Here is a 20,562-nt window from a genome sequence, read left to right as displayed (position 1 = left end):
CCCTTCCGCAGGCCCTTTCCCTTCTGGGTCACTGCATGTTGGCCACATACCTCTGTTGAGTCTTCTGTCTAGTGCCCCTCTTCATACGGGTCTCTCCTAGCTCTGGTAGAGTCTCCCTTCTCTTGGCCTAGAGGTGGTAGTAGCTCCCTACTGCTGGCAGCCTCAGAGTTTCATCCTATCATTCCTTCTTGTATATAACCTTTACCAAACTCAGCTCAGATTAACCTTCTGCAGGAACCCTGACGGTTACCTTCACCAAAGGTAATTCAAGTTTTTAATTACCGAAAGAAAGGGAAATGTGTAAAGAGCAGGCAACAGGCGATAAGATAGCAATACTGATTTGGTAGAGCTATTACAATAAGGCAGGCCAGAGATGACAGTGGCTTGGACAAGGGTTATAGGAAAGGAAGTGGTGAAAAATAGTATGTTCCTGGTGAAATTTAAAGGCAAAGTTAACAAAACTTACTGATGAATTATATGTAAGTTTTGAGCATGAGAGAGGAGTTGGGATAGAAGCAGCTGGAAGACACAGGTCTGGAGCCTAGGAGTGGGCTCAAACCAAGCGTAGTGATTTTGGAAGGAGGTGTGCGGGGTAGTTGAAATCATTAGCTCAGGTGAGATGACCTCAGAGGAGCAGGTGGAAAAGAAACACAAAAAGGGCAAAGGGCCGAATCCAGAACAACATCAATCTTTTCATGGTGGGCAGAGGGAGAGGTGCCATCTTATATCTATCAACTAGGTTGTGAGCAACTTAAGAACAAGAATGGAATCTTCCACATCTTCCCTCTTACATTGTGCCCACGGTGTATAAGTGCTTGTTATGAACGAACTTCACGTAGTTTTACATTTCTAACACTCCCTCCCTCTCCTCTTCATCATTGTGAGGTTTGAGTTACAGGCAGAGAAAAAAAGAGAGAGAAATTGATCCCTTGTGACTCAATCCATTGAAACCTATGCCAAGGTTGATAAGCATTTTTGCTGTCCTGAAAAACTCAAGTAGAACTCATCAGATAAGGCTACAGATCCTGAGTAGCTCGTCTCTTACCTTGGAGGAGAATTTCCAGACAGATGATTTCATTTCAGATTTTGTTATTCTTATCTGAGTAGACTTAAAAGTCAATACTTTAAAAAGTCCTTATTAGGGACTTCCCTGGTGGCGCAGTCGTTAAGAATCCGCCTGCCAATGCAGGGGACACGGGTTCGAGCTCTGGTCAGGGAAGATCCCACATGCCGCGGAGCAGCTAAGCCCGTGAGCCACAAATACTGAGCCCACGTGCCACAACTACTGAAGCCCGTGTGCCCTAGAGCTGGTACTCCTCAACAAGAGAAGCCACTGCAATGAGAAGCCTGCGCAGGGCAAGAAAGAGTAGCCCCTGCTCGCCGCAACTAGAGAAAGCCCGTGCGCAACAATGAAGACCCAACGCAGCCAAAAATAAATAAATAAATTTATAAAAAGTCCTTATTAGGTTTGTGCTATGGAATTAATAGAAACGATAAAAGATCTCCATCTCACACTCCGGTGTTGCGGGTGGAATGTAAAAGGAGACAACCAATTTTGGGGAACTTTTGCCAGTTTTTCAAGCTAAGTGTACATCTACCCTGTGGCTCGGAAATTCAACTCCTAGTTATATATTCACAAAAAATGTCAGCAAATATCCCCCCAAAGGGGGAGGGGTTGTACAAGAATGCTTTTAACATCTTTATTCATTCATAATATGCACAAACTGGGAATATTATAAATGTTCATCAAAAGAAGAATGGATAAGCAAACTATGGTATATTCCAACAATGGAATACTACACAGCCATAAAAAGAATAAACTACTGATACACATAACAGCATAAATAAATCTCAAAAAACTGTTGGGCAAAAAGAAGGCAGACACCAAAGAGTTATAGATGTATGATTCCATTTACATGAGGTTAAATAAAAGGCCAAACTAACCTATGGTAATCAGCATCAGAATAGTGGTTGCATCTGAAGGATGGAGATTGACTGGAAAGGGGTACAAAAGAACATTCAGGGAACATTCACATTTATTGGATTTCTACTATTTGCCCAGCACTGTTCTAGGCATTGAGAAGATAGTGGTGAAAAAAACAGACCATGTCCCTGCTTTTATACAGATCTAAGTTCTTTTCATTGGCTACGTAGCATCAATGCACTTTAAATAGAAAAAAGTGGCCTTTCTTTAAATATAATCAATGACAAGTCTGAGGAACTTTCTTCTCTGTTTTTTTAGTTGCTGGTGGGAAGGCAGCAAAATACAACGGAAAGAGCATGGGCTTCAGGAAGTCAGCTCCACCATCACTGGTGGTGTGATCTGCGAGCAGTTTCTTTAAACCCACTGAACCTCACTTTTCCAGTCTGTTGAATGACAGTGATGATATCTGCACTGCAGGGTTGTTTTCTAAAGAGCTAGACACATTACAGATGCTCAGTGAACATTAGTTGGTTTATTATCAGTTTACAAGTAAATGTTATTCAAGGCAGCAATGTGTTACCTCCCTTGCAGCTGGGCATAAATTAATTTTGCCTAGTGAGATATGAGCAAAAGGAAGCTGACTTAGTTGGGAGAGGTACCCTGTGCATGTCTACTGTTCCTCTTTCTTCTAGCCTGCAATATGAATATGATAGCTGGAGCTCCAGCAGGCATTTTGGACCAGGAGGTAACCTTGAAGATGGAGGCCACATGCTGGGGTGGTGGATCCGAAAGATGTGGATCCAGGATCCCTTGTGACACTGGAGCTGTCATACCAGCCCTGGGTTGCCTGTATCCAGACTGCCTTTACCTGGGAGAGAAATATTCTTCTATACTGTTAGGTGTCTGTTGCAGCCAAACCTGATCCCAAATGATATACCTTGTGAATGACCCACAGTTCCCTATGCTACTTTTCATGGCATCTATCACAGTTGTATTTAAGAGAATAATTATGCAGTTACTGATTTAATGGCCTAAGCCCATTACTAGAATATTAGTTCCATGGGGGCAGGGAGTAGTCTGTTCACTGATAAATCCCCAGCTCCTATAACAATATCTGGTTCTGGTATATAGTAGGTGCTCAATAAATCTGGAAGAGAGAAAGGGAGGGAGGAAACAGAGCTGCTTCTGATCGTGAGAGAGATCACCTCATGAGAGAACACACACTGAGGAAGGAAGAGGTCTGAAGATGGAAGCCTGCCTGCCTGCCTGCCAATTGGTCTCTGTCTCTGTCTCTCTGTCTCAAAGGCTCATAGAACCCAGGCATATTAGATATTTAAATTCACGGCCTACCACACACTCTAGATCTCCTATGGGATTTGCCTTGTAGATGACACCTTTTCCTGAAGAGGCTTTAATTGCCCAGCCTCCCTGGTAACACCCTCATTTATCTCCTCTTCCTGGAAAATCAGTCATTCCCCAAAGAAGAGAGTTACAACAGGATCCAAGAGCCGGCTGGGAAGGGGGGAAGCTTCTTACCAGCACCATTGGTTGGGAGATGAGTGATGTGGATTTTTTATACTTAAAATTTCTCATTATAAAAACTAGACTTGGGGCTTCCCTGGTGGCGCAGTGGTTGAGACTATGCCTGCCGATGCAAGGGACACGGGTTCGTGCCCCGGTCCGCGAGAATCCCACGTGCCGTGGAGCGACTGGGCCCGTGAGCCATGGCCGCTGAGCCTGCGCGTCCGGAGCCTGTGCTCTGCAACGGGAGAGGCCACAACAGTGATAGGCCCGCATACCACAAAAAAAAAAAAAAAAAAAAACACCTAGGTTTTTATGGATAATTTGAAAACAAAAGGATAAATAAGAAAATTTAAATCACTTATAACCCCATGATCTAGAGATTATTCAATATTTTGGTATATTTCCTTCCAATCTTTTTTGTAAGATGAGGTATATCAGTGCCTTCTGAAGCCTGGATGCTGTGTAAGATTTCATCCAGTTATGTTCCTCTAAATTACGAAGAATCAGTCCTATTTGCCTGCAGACTCAGAGGCTGCAGAATTCACTGCAGATGAGTTCAAGAGCAGCAGGGCTACTCCACGCTGGAAGGAGCTGCTCTTTAAATGTTGCATTTCTTGAATTTGTTAGGAGGAGATATTATTTCCTGATTAATTTGGGCTGCAGATGGGTGGAGGATAATAAGAGCTAGAAGACCATCATCAGGAGAGGGGGTGGGGCACAGAAAAGAAAGGAAGAAAATGGAACATTAAGAATAGGCAGCTGCATGAATAGCCCAGGAATTCAAATTATCTTGATTTTTCTTGACTCTCAGGGTTTGATCAGGAGACAGAAGTCACACTAGTGATTTGAACAGAAAGAATTTAATATAAAGTATTGTTACCTACATATAAAGCTATTCACTAGTAACTAAACAGGTAAAAAAAAAGGGATCACAGAGGTAGCAACTGCAGGAAGCAGGATGAAAGGAACCAACGGAAGAGGTTTAATTATTAAAACTTAGAAGATAAGAGGATATTCAGCCATAAAAAGGAATGAAGCACAGATCCATGCTACAACTTCAATGAACTGTGAAAACGTTATGCTAAGTGAAAGAAACCAGTCACACTAATCCACATATTGCACGATTCCATTCATGTCAAAGTCCAAAACAGAGAAATCTACAGAGACAGAAGATAGCTTCGAGGCTGCCAGTGGCTGGGAGGGTGGGTATAGGGAGTATAGGAAACATGGGCGGGGGGGAGTGTGATAGCTGCAGGGTACAGATTTTTTTTTTATTGTGGTAAAATATGTGTAACATAAAATATACTATTTTAACCATTTTTAAGTACACAGGTTAATGACATTAAGTACATTTGCACTGATGTGCAACCATCACCACCATCCATCTCCAGAACATTTTTCATCTTTCCAAATTGAATCTCTCTACCCAGTCAACTCCCCACCCGCCTCCCCCCATTCCTGGCAGCCACCATTCCCTGCTTTCTGTCTCTATGAATCTGACTACTCTAAGTACCTCATGTAAGTGGAATCATACAGTATTTGTCCTCTTGTGTCTGCCTTATTTCACTTAGCATGTTTTCCAGTTTGATCCATATTGCAGGATATGTCAGAATTTCCTTCCTTTTAAGGCTGAATAATATTTTGTTGTATGTATACACCACATTTTAAAAATTTTTATTTATTTTTGAATTTATTTATTTTTTATACAGCAGGTTCTTATTAGTTATCTATTTTATACATATTAGTGTATATATGTCAATCCCAATCTTCCAATTCATCTCACCACCACCGACCCCCCCCCCCCCGCCCCGCTTTCCCCCCTTGGTGTCCATACATTTGTTCTCTACATCTGTGTCTCTATTTCTGCCTTGCAAACCGGTTCATCTGTACCATTTTTCTAGATGCCACATATATGCATTAATATACAATATTTGTTTTTCTCTTTCTGACTTACTTCACTCTGTATGACAGTCTCTAGGTCCATCCACGTCTCTACAAATGACCCAATTTCGTTCTTTTTTATTTCTGAGTAATATTCCATTGTATATACATACCACCTGTTCTTTGTCCTTTCATCTGTCGATGGGCATTTAGGTTGCTTCCATGACCTAGCTATTGTGAGTTTATCCACGTGTCAATGGACACTGAGTTGATTCCATCTTTTGGCTATTATGAATAATGCTGCTGTGAATGTGGGTATTCAAATATCTGTTTGAGTCCCTGCTTTCCATTCTTTTCTGTATATACCCAGAAGTGGCATTTCTGGATCATATGGTAACTCTATTTTTAAAATTTTGAGAAATCACCATACCGTTTTCCATAGTGGCTGCATCATTTTACATTCCCACTAGCAGTGCACGGGGTTCCAGTTTCTCCATATCCTCACCAACACCTGTTATTTTCTTTTTTTCTTCTTTTGGAGCAGAGAAAGGTTTATTTCAGGGCCAAGAAAGGAGAACAGGCAGCTTATGCTCAAAAGACCCAAACTCCTCAATGGCTTTCAGGAGAACATTTTGTGTGTGTGTGTGTGTGTGTGTGTGTGTGGTACGCGGGCCTCTCACTGCTGTGGCCTCTCCCGCTGCGGAGCACAGGCTCCGGACGCGCAGGCTCAGCGGCCATGGCTCACGGGCCCAGCCGCTCCACGGCACGTGGGATCCTTCCGGACCGGGGCACGAACCCGCGTCCCCTGCATCGGCAGGCGGACTCTCAACCACTGCGCCACCAGGGAAGCCCAGGGGAACATTTTTAAAGGCAACATTTGGGAGGGAAGGCTGAAGGATTCATGACTTTCTTCTCATCGATTGGTTGTGAACTAACAGTGTGGTGTTTTAGGAATCTTAATCATCAACCTTCTGGTTCTGAACAGTCTGGTCTCGTGCTTGTGCTCAGCAGGTAGTTGCCACCCTCCACGTGAGTATGGGGGTCTTAGTTCCTGTAGAACAACTGGTTTCAGGACTTAACAAAGCTCAGGTTCTTGATGTCTCATCGCAGAAAGAATTCAGTGAGAGACAAAGTGTTAGGTAAGAAGTGGATTTATTTAGAGAGAAATGCACTCCACAGACAGAGTGTGGGCCATCTCAGGTGAGAAAATCCACCTATTATTTTCTTTTCAGGGTTTCTTTTAGAGGTGATGAAAATGTTCTAAAATTAATGGTGGTGATGGTTGCACATACCCATGGATATACTAAGAACCATTGAATTGTACAGTTTAGATGAGTGAATTGTATGGTATGTGAATTATGTCAATAAGGGCGTTAAATATGTAAGAGGAGGGCACAGCAGACCTGGACCCCAGACCTCTGAGGAGGGGGTGCTGATGTCTCTGAGGGGTTGCTATGAAGTTGGTTGTCCAAGTGCTGGAAAGAACTGCAAAAGCAGATTCAGCTGCTGCTGCGCTAGAGTGAAGCAGTGTTGCTGAGTGATGTACTTACGAACAGGAAATAGGAAGGAGTAAGTCCTTCTTCCTCGTGCAGCCTCACTGTCTCCCTCACCGGGAGCAGCTGGCAAAGCAGAAAGGCGGTTTCAGCCCTGGCACCCCAAAGCCATCCGCTGGAAGTGTGGGTTTAGAACTGAGAGAAAATCTTAATGACATGCTGTCTTAATCAGCTTGGGGTTGCTATAACAAAATACCGTAACCTGGGTGGCTTATCAACAACAGACATTTATTTCTCAGTTCTGGAGGGTGGAAGTCTAAGATCTCGATCAGGTTCTGGTGAGTGCCTTCTTCCTGGTTTACAGATGTCTTGTGTATCCTCACGTGGCAGAGAGAGAGCAAGCCAGCTCTCTGGCCTCTTCTTTTTTTGTTGTTGTTAGTTTCTGGTGTGCAGTGAAGTGATTCAGTTATACATATTCTTTTCCATTATACGTTATTACAAGATATTGAATATAGTTCCCTGTGCTATACAGTAGGACCTTGTTGTTTATCTATTTTATATTCAGTCGTTTGTATCTGCTAATCCCAAACTCCTAATTTATCTCCCCTTACTCCCTTTTCCCTTTGGTAATCATAAGTTTGTTTTCTATGTGAGTCTGTTTCTGTTTTGTAAATAAGTTCATTTGTATATTTCAGATTTTACATATAAGTGATATCATATGGTATTTGTCTTTATCCTGACTTATTTCACTTAGTATGATAATCTCTAGGTCCATCCACGTTGCTGCAAATGGCATTATTTTATTCTTTTATATGCTTGAGTAGTATTCCATTGTATGTATATACCACGTCTTTACCCATTCATCTGACGATGAACATTTAGTTTGCTTCCATGTCTTGGCTATTGTAAATAGTGCTGCTATGAACATTGGGGTGCATTTATCTTTTCGAAGTATGGTTTTCTTTTGATATATGACCAAGAGTGGGATTGCTGGGTCATATAGTAACTCTATTTTTAGTTTTTTAAAAAATATTTATTTTATTTTACTTTTTATTAATTTTAATATTTTATTTATTTATTTATTTGGCTGCATCCTGTCTTAGTTGCAGCATGCGGGATCTTTCGTTGCAGCACATGGACTTCTCTTTAGTCGAGGCGCGTGGGCTCTAGAGCATGCGGGCTTAGTTGCCCTGCGGCACGTGGGATCTTAGTTTCTTGACCAGGGATCGAACCCACGTCCCCTGCATTGGAAGGCAAATTCTTTACCACTGGACCACCAGAGAAGTCCCTATTTTTAGTTTTTTTATGGAACCTCCATACTGTTTTCCATAGTGGCTGCACCAATTTACATTCCCAACAGTGCAGGAGGGTTCCCTTTTCTCCACACCCTCTCCAACATTTATTATCTGTAGACTTTTTAATGACAGCCATTCTGACCAGTGTGAGGTGGTACCTCATTGTAGTTTTGATTTGCATTTCTCTAATTATTAGTGATGTTGAGCACTCTTTCATGTGTTTGTTGGCCATCTGTGTGTCTTCTTTGGAGAAATGTCTATTTAGATCTTCTGCCCACATTTTGATTGGGTTTTTTTGGTTTGTTTTTTAAATTAATTAATTAATTTATGGCTGCATTGGGTCTTTGTTGCTGTGTGCAGGCTTTCTCTAGTTGCGGTGAGCGGGGGCTACTCTTCGTTGTGGTGCGAGGGCTTCTCATTGTCGTGGCTTCTCTTGTTGTGGAGCGTGGACTCTAGGCATGCAGGCTTCAGTAGTTGTGGCACGTAGGCTCAGTAGTTGTGGCTTGTGGGCTCTAGAGCTCCGGCTCAGTACTTGTGGCGCATGGGCTTAGTTGCTCCATGGCATGTGGGATCTTCCCTGGCCAGGGCTCGAACCTGTGTCCCTTGCATTGGCAGGCAGATTCTTAACTGCTGCGCCACCAGGGAGGCCCTGTTTGTTTGTTTTGTTATTGAGCTGTATGAGCTGTTTATATATTTTGGAAATTAAGCCCTTGTCAGTTGTATTGTTCGCAAATATTTTCTCCCAGTCTGTAGATTGTCTTTTTGTTTTGTTTATGGTTTCCTTTGCTGTGCAAAAGCTTTTAAGTTTGATTAGGTCCCATTTGCTCATTTTTGCTTTTATTTATTATTGCCTTGGGAGACTGAACTAAGAAAACATTGCTCTGATTTATGTCAGAGAACGTTTTGCCCGTGTTCTCTTCTAGGAGTTTTATGGTGTTCTGCCTCATATTTAAGTCTTTAAGCCATTTTGAGTTTATTTTTGTGTATGGTGTGAGGGTGTGTTCTAACTTCATTAACTTACACGTGACTGTCCAGCTTTTCCAACACCACTTGCCAAAGAGATTATCTTTTCTCCATTGTATATTCTTGCCTTCTTTGTCAAAGATTAATTGACCATAGGTGTGTGGGTCTATTTCTGGGCTCTTTTTTCTGTTCCATTGATCCATATGTCTGTTTTTGTGCCAATACCATGCTCTTTTGATTACTATAGCTTTGTAGTATTGTCTGAAGTCTGGGAGGGTTATGCCTCCAGCCTTGTTCTTTTTCTTCAGGATTGCTTTGGCAATTCTGGGTCTCCTATGGCTCCATGTAAAATTTAGGATTATTTGTTCTATTGATAGTTCTGTGAAAAATTTCATGGGTAATTTGATAGGGAGCACATTAAGTCTGAAGATTGCTTTAGGTAGTATGGCCATTTTAGCAATATTAATTCTTTCAATGCAAGAGCATGGGATATCTTTCCATTTCTTTAAATCATCTTCAACTTCTTTTATCAGTGTTTTATAGTCCTCAGTGTATAAGTATTTCACCTACTTGGTCAGGTTTATTCCTAAGTATTTTATTCTTTTTTGATGTGATTTTAAAAAGGATTTTTCTGATGTTTCATTGTTAATGTAAAGAAACGCAACAGATTTCTGCATGTTAATCTTGTATTTTGCTACCTTGCTGAATTCATTTGTCAGTCCTAGTGGTTTTTGTGTTGTGTGCAGATGACATGATACTATATATGGAAACCACTAAAGACTCCTAGGACTTTAGTGGTTTCCATATATAGTATCATGTCATCTGCACATAATGACAATTTTACCTCTTCCCTTCCAATCTGAATAACTCTTATTTCTTTTTCTTGTCTGATTGCTCTGTCTAGGACTTCCAATATCATGTTGAATAGAAGTGGTGAGAGTGGGCATCCTTGTCTTGTTCCAGATTTTAGTGGGAAGGCTTTCAACTTTTCACCATTGAGTATTATGTTGGCTGTAGTTTTGTCATAAATAGCTTTTATTATGTCAAGATATGTTCCCGCTATACCCACTTTGGTAACGTTTTTCCTTTTTTTTATTATGAATGGATGTTGAATTTTATCAAATGCTTTTTCTGCATCTACTGAGATGATCATGTGGTTTTAGTCATCTCCTTTGTTGATGTGGTGTATCACATTGATTGATTTGTGTATGTTGAACCATCCTTGTGACCCTGGGATGAACCCAACTTGATTGTGGTCTATGATCTTTTTTATGTGTTGTTGGATTTGGCTTGCTAGTATTTTATTGAGAATTTTTGCATCTATGTCCATGAAAGACATTGGCCTGTAATTTTCTTTTTTGGTAGTATCTTTGTCTGGTTTTGGTAGTATCTTTATCAGGGTGGTGGCTTCATAGAATGGCTTTGGGAGTGTTACCTCCTCTTCAGTCTTTTGCAAGCGTTTGAGAAGGATCAGTATAAGTTCTTCTTTGTATGTTTTGGTAGAATTCCTCAGTGAAGCCATCAGTCCTGGACTTTTGTTTGCAGGGAATTTATTTTATTTTAGATGCTATTTCACTTCTAGTGATTGGTCTGATCAAATTATTTATTTCTTCTTGATTCAGTTTTGGTGGGCTGTAGGTTTCTAGAAACTTGTCCGTTTCTTCTAGATTGTCCAATTTGTTGGCATCACCTCTTCTTATAAGGGCACTAATCCCATGCATGAAGGCTCTGCCCTCATGACCTAATTACCTCCCAAAGGCCCCACCTCCAAATACCATCACATTGGGATTAGGGTTTCAGCACATGAATTTGGGGGTCACACAAACATTCAGTCCATTGCATTTGCATACCTTGGCAACTGGAAGATTTTATCCTTAGGTATGACTGAGACTAGCTTTGTAGTTTTAGAAACTGTGTATGCAAGGGCGTCTTCAAAAAGATACCCACAAGCTTGGTGATAAGGTTAAACTTGTAAAAATCCATTCATGAGTAGATGAGATACATGTCTATTCAAAAGGCCTCCCAAAGGTGGCCAAGCCCCAAATACAATGCAAGAAGCCAAAATCTAAGCACCTAGCTCTTTGACTTTGGCCTGTGGCTCTGTGCCTCTATTTATACTGCTCCCTAGCTTAAAGAAAAATAATAACAGTAGCTAATGTTATTTAGACGTCACTCAGTACCAGGCATTGTTGTATATTACACCCTTACAACAAACTGCAAGGGAGGCAGTATTACCATGCCAATTTTACAGATGAGGAAACTGAGGTTTGGAGGGGTTATGTACTTTCCTAAGGTTTCAGAGAAAGTAAGCTCCAGAGCCTGTACTCTTAGTCTTGATACTGTGCTGCCTCCCTGTGTCCTGCTCTGTGCTTCTCTTAGCTATTATTGGACAGGCCATGTGATCTTCCTTCAGTCAGGAAGCAATATCACCGGAGATCTAGAAGACACTAAAAAAAAACCCGCCTAAATGACCAGACCAGAGATCATGGGCACAGTTGTACTACAATGTGTGTGGCCACTGAGTGGTTTTCAAATGCTACCAGCATTCATCTTGATGTTGCCAGTGTCTAAAGGACCAGGCTGAGTCGCCTCAGTTCTGGGAGGGACCACTGAGTTGGGCTTTTTTTTGACGAAGCCAAATTCTTGAGGAAAGACTTGTTCTTTCAGGGCTCAGTGGGATTAGTCAGGTCTGGGTTCTCAGGTGCTCAGAGAAACCTGGTGGAGGAGAAAGGGGATGGGCAGCTAGCCCCATGGTGTGGAGGCCTACCTGGAACCAGATGAGATTCCTGCTTGTGAAGGGTTCCTGTGGTTCTGTTTGGGCTCACAAGAAGCTATTTCCAGGGGCTGCTGAAGGCCTGACCCATGCTTTGGAGGGGGAGGCCTACTGTAAGGACCAGAGAGGGTAGGGGGAGTATATATCAGTGGGAGGTCACCAGCAGGGGGCAGCTGACCCAGCTCAGTGATGGTCTCAAAGCGGCTGGTAGAGCAGAGGTCATGGCAAGAGGAGTAATTAAAAAAGGAAAACCCAAGAGATGTTACAGAGCACACAGTACACTTGAAATGTTTCCTGAGAATCTCTCAAAAAAGCAGAAGATGGGGCTGGGGAAGAGAATGTCACATTGAAGTGGTTAATTTCCAGCTATTAGAAGCTTGTGCTATAATAGTCTGGGTATAAAAAGGAAAAGTATTATTAGCCAAAGTCATGGTCTGGTGAGGCCTGGGTTGAATGGGTTACGGCTGAAATGTAAATTAGATAAGCACATTTATCCAACAAATCAAGCTGTCGGCTTTAGGTGATTTGACTTGAGAGGAATTGACTCAGACACCTACCTTGCTCTTTTACTTCAAAAGTATCCCGTGTACTAAACTTACTGTGATAATCATTCCATGATGTGTGTGAGTCAAATCATAATGCTGTACATCTTAAACTTATACAGTGCTGTATGTCAATTATATCTTAATAAAACTGGAAGAATAAAAAGTATCCCAGGTAGCTCTGACCATTTTCTGAATTTACAGTTTTTCAGTTTTTAAAGTGGCAGCAGCATACTGGAAAGGCCCATAGAGTAGAGTTTGTTTTCTTTCTTTCTTTGAATCTGTGATTTATTTCAATCAGAATGGACACCAACACCTTTTAAGAGCAACGAAAGACATTTTCACATATTGAGCTATGGGGAAGTCATTCTGGTTTATACATGGGTTAACTTGATTTTATGCTAACTAACACAGCCTGTTTGTGGCCTATCAAACAAACATTGTACATCTGCTTTAATTATTAAAGAAAAGGACATATTGACCAGAAGTAAAGAAAGTCCATGTTAAAAATAAAGATTAAATGCCTCCCTTCCTGGGATGCCAATGTTAGTACTCCTTTGATGATAAGACTCCCTTCCCAGGTGCCAAGGCCATACTGACTTGCTGTGTATGTGCTGATCTGTTTGTTTGTTTTTAAACCTCGAAGGAATGTATCCCTGACTTATTTGGTTTTCTTTGTCCTGACAAGATACAAAATTGTGCTGAAAACCATGGTTCTCTAGAGCAGTTCCTCAGTTATCCGAGAGGCTGTCTCATGGGCTATAGTCCTCAGTTTGGCTCAAGTAAAACTCTCTTCTATTCCTATTACAGGTTGGGACCTGGGACCTGGGACCTGGGACCCTTTGCTGCAGTACTTGCACCTGGACGAATATCTCCTCGACCAGCAGAATACAAGAAACTCTAAGGAACTAAAAATAACTGCCCACATGTGCAGTTGGGGCAAAATATGAACAATGAGGTACAACAAGGCCAAAACCCAGCTGCCACCTCTGAGGTGCCAGGAGCAAAGGCAGGGTCCTGCGCATGATCCCTACAAGGGGGTGGGCAGACCACCTAAGCTGCCCCTCTGGCCTACCCACCGACCCACCCCCCCACCCCATTTAAGGGACCAGCTTGTCACCCCCTCAGGGAGTGCGCAAGGACACCTGTTACATGCTCTTGCTCCCTTGTGCTGCAGCGATAAAGCCTTACCTGAATTCCTTGTCTGGCCTCATCCATTTCTATTGATTAAAGAGTCCAAGAACACAGATCGGTAAAAGGAGTTTGCTGTCGTTCATGAGATGAGACCCAGATTGATCTGGATTCAGAGCAGCTTTCACACTGAGGACCTATCAGTTTGCTACTATGAGTCCACATAAGTGGGCACCACGTGGGGGTCTTGGGAAAGCCCCTAGAGAGCCAGAGCCAGCTTTCCAGGCATGTGTGAACTGTGCACTCCTACACGACCCCACACTCAAAAGGGCCTCACACTTGGTTTAATGCTCTGCGTTTGCCATCTTGAAGTGCTTAATAATTTTATCTTTGAACATCTTTCTGTTTGTCAGCAGGGTCTGATGGGTGCCACATGCATGCGAGCAGAGGAGTTAAAAGCAATGTGTGTGTGGCGTTCTTTGCACATAGCGTTCCTAATGTCCTCATCAGGCGTGCTCGAGGCAAATCCTAGGTGACCGTTAGGCCTGTGATTCAGTGGGGGCAGGGGTGGGAGTGGGGAAGGGCTGACATTCTAGAGAGGCTACACTTTCCATTCCAACTGAAACTTTCTTCCAATGCAGGAAGGGGGCAACGGACAAGGATCCCCATCACATCCTTCTTACACGTGTTACTTCCCTGTATCAGCCTATCAGACAACCACATCCGCTGAAAATGACGACCTAGATGGAAAGGGAAAGCTCAGGCCACCCACAGCTCCTTCTCTTTTTATTTCTTTACTCATCAAAAAGCTGAAGGCTGAGAATGTTGGTAGGATACGTGTACACCCATTAAGAAATAAAAACAGTTGAGTCAGTTTTGTGTAGGATTTCCATTGTTCAGGTAAGAACACAATACTTATTCATGTACAAGCAATGAAATACGAATTGTGTCATATCAGTGATTTCCTTATTAGTTAGTGCTCTTATATTTGCATTTAAAATGGGTATTGCATAACATAAAAACGAATGGTAAAAAATGGTCCCTTTAATGGCACTTTTTCTCACTTTTTGGGCCCCTGCACTTTCGTTTTGCACCGGGCCCTGGATGTTATGTAGCTGGCCCTGCAGATACCTTAGTTTGGACTGAAAAGTCGTCTCCGCCTTCTCCTGAACTGCGGGCCCAGCTCAGCCCGGGCTCTGGGGCTGAGACACAGTGCCTGCTCTCCACCGCACCCAGGGCCATGTCCACAGCTTCCGTCTCCCCTTCTGGGTTCTCTTGTTTCCTGCTTAGTCCTGGCCCCATGAAATTTCATCATCAGTCCCTCAATTGTATTAACCATCACACTTTATATTGTTTGCTTCATTTTCTGACTCCTTTGTATGGAGTTTCTCTTTTTTTCATTGCTGAATGTATGTACTTAGCACATGACAAGCGCTCAAAACACCACTTTTTCACTTTTTATTATGAAAATTTCAAGCATACACAAAAACAGAGATGACAATTTAATGAATCCTTGTGGACTATTGCCGGCTTTGACTACACTCTCCTGCCATTCTTGTTTCACCTCAACAATTTTAGTCTTCCTCTTTTGTGTTGTTGGATTTCTTCAAATGCCTTGTATCTCGGTGGACAACTCCCACTTACGAATGAAGAGCTATATTGCTTCCTGCAGAGAGTTGGGTGGGTTTCCTTCACAGTCGTGTGGGTTTGTTTATTCAAAGGCTTATGGTCCCCTCCGTGGGAGGGGTAACTTTTGTCTCTGAGGAAGTGAACGGGGTCTCTCCATCAGCTTCCCCTTCAGGTATGTGAGTGGGGAGCCGGCAGGCTGCCTGGGGACGCAGGCTAAAATAAGCAATACTGACTCTAGGGGTAGGGAGCTTCAGTGTCTATCATGCCTGCACAGGGCTGTCTTTCCTTATTTCTCTTCCTGGTTATTCTAGAGGTCCATTCTTTTCTTCAGCTCCATCTTGACCCCGCCCCCCCCCCACCCCGCCCCGCCCCGCCCCGCCGCAGTATCCTTACCGTGGGCCCTCTACAGCCAAATCACTTCCACTGTTTAGAGTAATTCTTAGGGCTTCAACTGGGGCATGGCTACTCTGTGCCTGTCGGCACGGCAATCCCTCGGATTGCTGCCCAGAGCACTCTTGTTCTTGATACCTACTGACTTTAAGCCCAAAGCCGCTCTGGGATGGAGAGGAGGTGAATGCGTGTGCTTAGGCTCCATATTGAATGGCAAACTCTAACAAATATTTTTGGCATAATTAAATTATTTTTTCTCCCACTTAAGTTCAGAGAGTGTGGCTTCTTCATCTGTGGTCTCCAGGGCTTATCCAGAGGCTCGTGGGCCTGGGTCCCAGTTTTCCAGGGTCTTCCTCCAAGCTGAGGCAGAGCATCAGCCTCTGTTTCAGCTCCTCTGAGTTTCGGCTCCGCGGGGCCCCTCCTCCAGGCACGTAAGTTGTAATCATTCCAACCTCTTCCTTTATTCCCCCCAGCCTTCGGGGTGGGAGCTGTGTCTTATCTGTTGATACTTAGCGGTCTCTGTACCCTTTCAGTTGCCTAGTGAACAGCTTCATTCCTAGTTACCAATTCTTTGTATTAAAATTTCTGTTCTAAAAACTGGCGTGGTTTCTGTCACCTGACTGGACCCTGATTGATACAACAGTTGCCTAAAATACCATCAACTCAGTGTACCAAAGGAACAAAAGGTGCCTTGGCCCAGGGCAACGGTGAAGATTGAAAGTTAATGCCCTTGTGCCCCTCCAGACTCAGAGCAAGTGGCATTTTATGCTTAAACACGAACAAAGAACGTAAAGGTACCAAAGTGTTGTCTATTGACGTATGGAGGATGGGATTTAAAAAAAAAGTACAGACTTTGGAATCAGTTATATCTGGGTTTGAATCCAGGCTCTGCGGCTTACACACCCAAATGACTGAATTTCTTTAGAGTCTCAGTTTCTGTATTTGTTAATCAGGGATTGAACAGGTTCCTTGCAGGGCTGTTGAAAGAATACATTGCGATAATGGATGTAAAGTGCACAGGGCCTGGCACTGAGTTAAAACTCAATGAATGGGGTGGATGTAGGATGTAGGATATAGCACGACTCAGTGATGCAGTGGAAAGGGGACGGACTAGAGCTCATAAGACAGTTTTAGTCCTGTGTCTACAGCTAACTAGCCCCCCTTTCCTCACAAGTAATACCAAGTTTGAGCTGCGTCAAACCAGGTTAGGTTCCCTAATGCTGGTTTCATCTTACAGGCCTGCAAGAAAATGAGGCAAATAATGAGTCTGTCCTATATTTTTCATAAAGCTAAATTATTCAGTTTCAAGGATTATCCTTTGTTTTGAGATTTTGCTCTTACTATTTGGGTGCTGATGTCCTGTTTTAATGAAATAATAGTATAGTAGGGTATTTTTTCCCATGTTCTCACTGGACAGACGGGATGAGGGAATTCTCTGGGGTCTGTTTTATAAGGGCACTAATCCCATTCATGAGGGTTCCAACCTCATGTTCTAATCACCTCCCCAAAACCCCACCTCCAAAAACCATCACACGGGGGATTAGATTTCAACATATGAACTGGGTGCAGGGGGCATTCTGTTCTTTAAGTCTGCATCCTTCTTAGAAACTGTACATCCTTTTTATTTGTCAGATAAAGGTGAAATCCTAATGTGTGGTGAACTTACCCCATGGAAATTCAACCACACCAGGAAAGGCAGCACAGCAGAGGGATGAAGAGCTCAGGTTTTGAAGTCAGGCAGATCTGGGCTCAAATAGCAGTTCTGCTATTTACCAGCTATATGACCTGAGTCTCAGTTTCTTCATCTGTAAAATGGGGATAATATTAAAACTTACCTCATGGAATTGTTATAAAGGAGAATTGAGATGTACATGAAGTCTTAGTATAGTGTGTGGCATATAATAAGTGCTTACTAAATGTATGAGTATGTATACATTATTCTCTGTGTGTGTGTATAAATAAAGATTTAGGCTCTATTCCACACCTGTCTTTGTAGATTGGAAACTTAGAATGAAGAGAGACACATTTGCTTAGAATTACCTAAGAAAAATCACAAGTGTTCATTATACAATTTCAAAGTGAATAAGTAAATAAATAAGTAAATAAGGAAACCATTGCTTCAGTGTTATACAGTGTCCTGATGGGATGCCGGACATAGTTCTAAGACTTTACAGCTATTAACTCACCTGATCCCCATAATAACCCTTAGGAAGCGACCATTACTATCCCGGATTTACAGACGAGGCACAGAAAGTTTAAACAACTTGTTCAAGACCACACAGCTAATAAGTAGTAGAGCCAAGAATCAAACCTAGGCAGTGCGGCCACGAGTCTATACTCTTCACCACTGCGGGGGGGAAAAAGTGCTTAATTCAGCCTTAAGTACAATCACGGGCATCTCTAGATCTGCACGGTTTCTACAGCGGCCACTAGCTATACGTGGATATTTAAGATAATTGAATTTAATAAAAATCCGATTCCTAGGTTGCACTCACCAGGTTTAACGTGCTCAATAGCCACACGTGGATAGTGGCTGCCGTTTGGGCACCACAGACATGGAACATTTCCATCGCTGCAGAAAGTTCCATTGGACAGCACTGTCGTAGATAACTCTGGAAAGTATTAACCAAACATAAAAGACTCAAACTCAACAGGCATCACATGGATTTTCTCTTTAATTAAATACCACTTCATAACGCTATTTGCACATAGCACATACATTTTTTTGAAAAATAAGACATGCCATACTTTAGTCACTAAATCGACAAAATGTGGGCTTCCACATAGAATATATTCTAAGGTGACTTGATTTACACAGCTTCTCAGAGAAACACACAGTAAAATTTTTTGCCTGTCAGCCAGTGTTGGACCAGATTTGGAATTCACAAGGCTGCGGGTTGGAGATTCCCCAGCACTACCCCGATGGACATCTCGTCTCCACACTGTGCCATCAAGCTGCCTCATTTCCACCAGAAGAGCAATGGAGATGTCAATCCTCCCTTGCCTACCCAGTGTTCAATTCCATCCTGCAAAACCCTCGCATGACCTGAGGCTTCACGTGATGGCATGTCAGACCTGCATCTTCGTGGGAGGGCTGGGGGCGGGTGGAATGGGGCTTAGGTCCCTTCAAAAGCTGCAGGCACCCATCTGTGAAGAACTGCTTTTAATGTCTGATTAGGGACCCCAGAATCCCAGCCTTTAGAAGAGGGGAACAGAGTGGGGTGGGGAGAGGAAGCCAGAGAACAAGTGGAAAGCTGAAACCCAAGTTTGGTGACCTTGCTGTGAGAAGGGAGATGGCGGCAGGATATGTATTGTTGCCTGGAGCCTTCGAGAGGGCTTGGCGACGTGAGAGCCATGAGAAAAATAAAGAGTCAGGGCTGTGAGTGGAAAGCTGATGTCCTTGTGCCCCGCCCTAACAGCAAGTGCCGCTTATCTGCCACCAGCAAACCGTCCATTTACACTCAGGGACAAAGACTGGGAGATGCCAGCCCAAGACAGAGTCAGTATTCTGGGGACCATGGCTCCACATCAGCCGTTCTTCCCGGGACCCAGGTCACCTACCCTGGCGTCCACTCCGCAGCCACCATGCAACTCTGCACAACCTTCCTGTACTCAGCCTCACGGGATGGCGCCGTTGCCCCAAACCTGAAGGCAGCTCCTGGGTGGCACTGAACCCATGATCGTCAGCTGACCTGAGATTACAATGTGCTTTTATCCATTCATCGCTGTTGCCTGACTCCAGGTTAAAAGACCCAACACAAAACCAAGGGAAGGGGGCAGAGTAAGGCTGGGAGCACATAAGATACCAAACGATCACCTGGGTTTGACACATTTAAATGGCCTCCCCGCTCACCTTCCCTTTATCCACTCTGCCCTCACACCCCCTCCCGGCCCACGTTAGAAACATCACTGGGAAAATGTGAATAGCAGCGAAATTGGATTTTAATTCCCCTTTGTGTTTTGTTCCTGCAGCTGTGCAGCCTGGCCCTGAAAAGTGACTTTTATTACCCCTTCAGAGTCTTCCTCCGAACTGCATAGGGCCTCCTTTCCAATCAGTGCGGATCCTGCCATTCTCTTCCTCGTGGACCATCAATGGCTCCCATGTTCTCTAGGATATGTTTAAACTCCTCGGCCAGGCCTTCCAGTCCCTCCATGATTCTACCTCCACTGCTTATCTTTCCAGGCTCATTTCCCATTACCTACCCTGGCTCTTCCTTTGCCACCCGCCTCAACCCATCTCCGTGTCTTTGCAAATGCTGGCCCCTCTGCCTGGGGGTGATCACCCTACTTTCTATGCTTTGCCCAAATCTTAGCTAGATTTGCCACCCATCAATGAGTGGAGCCTAAATCATCTCCAATTCTGAATACCCAGTTCCGGGCTCAGGGCCTGACCTTTAGCAGGACCTCCACAACTGTCATTTTCTGTGGTCCGCTATTGCACTCGGCCTGCCCTGTCATAGTTGACCAGGTATTTGCGTCTCTCACGGCTGGCTTGGAGTGCAGAAACCAGGTCTTATTACTTGTAGCCCTCACTGTCCAAATGCTTAACACATAGTAAGTGCCTCAAAAATACTGTTTTGATACCTATTCTAAAGGGAAAAAAAAGTCACAGTCTGTTGCCTTCTTAGGCATGTAAGACACAATACAGAAGTGGTTATCACAGGCAACAGATATCAGTTTTGAAGTCAAGGTACTAAATCAAATCAGTATGAAGCACAATCCATAAAGGTTAATGATCTATCGACACTGGTCTATTAACACTGTTGTCTTGCCGGTTAGTTCAAGGCTGCCTAGGGAAGCAGGAAGTGTAGTTCTAAGAAGTAATCACTGGATGCAGAAATGCCATGGATCCTATGGGGATTATTCGGCCTGCCAAATGAACCCCCAAGAGGAAACAAGGAATGGTAATTCCAACTTTCCAGCAGGGGTGTGTCAGGGTTTCAGCAGACTGTCTCTCTCAGTTATTAGGTTTTCAAGGTGTGTGATACAGGCAGGATTACCTGCCTCAGGATCACCT

The sequence above is a fragment of the Phocoena phocoena genome, chromosome 1 (assembly GCF_963924675.1).
Source record: "Phocoena phocoena chromosome 1, mPhoPho1.1, whole genome shotgun sequence".
In the NCBI taxonomy this organism is placed as follows: domain Eukaryota; kingdom Metazoa; phylum Chordata; class Mammalia; order Artiodactyla; family Phocoenidae; genus Phocoena; species Phocoena phocoena.
This window is presented reverse-complemented; position numbering follows the sequence as displayed.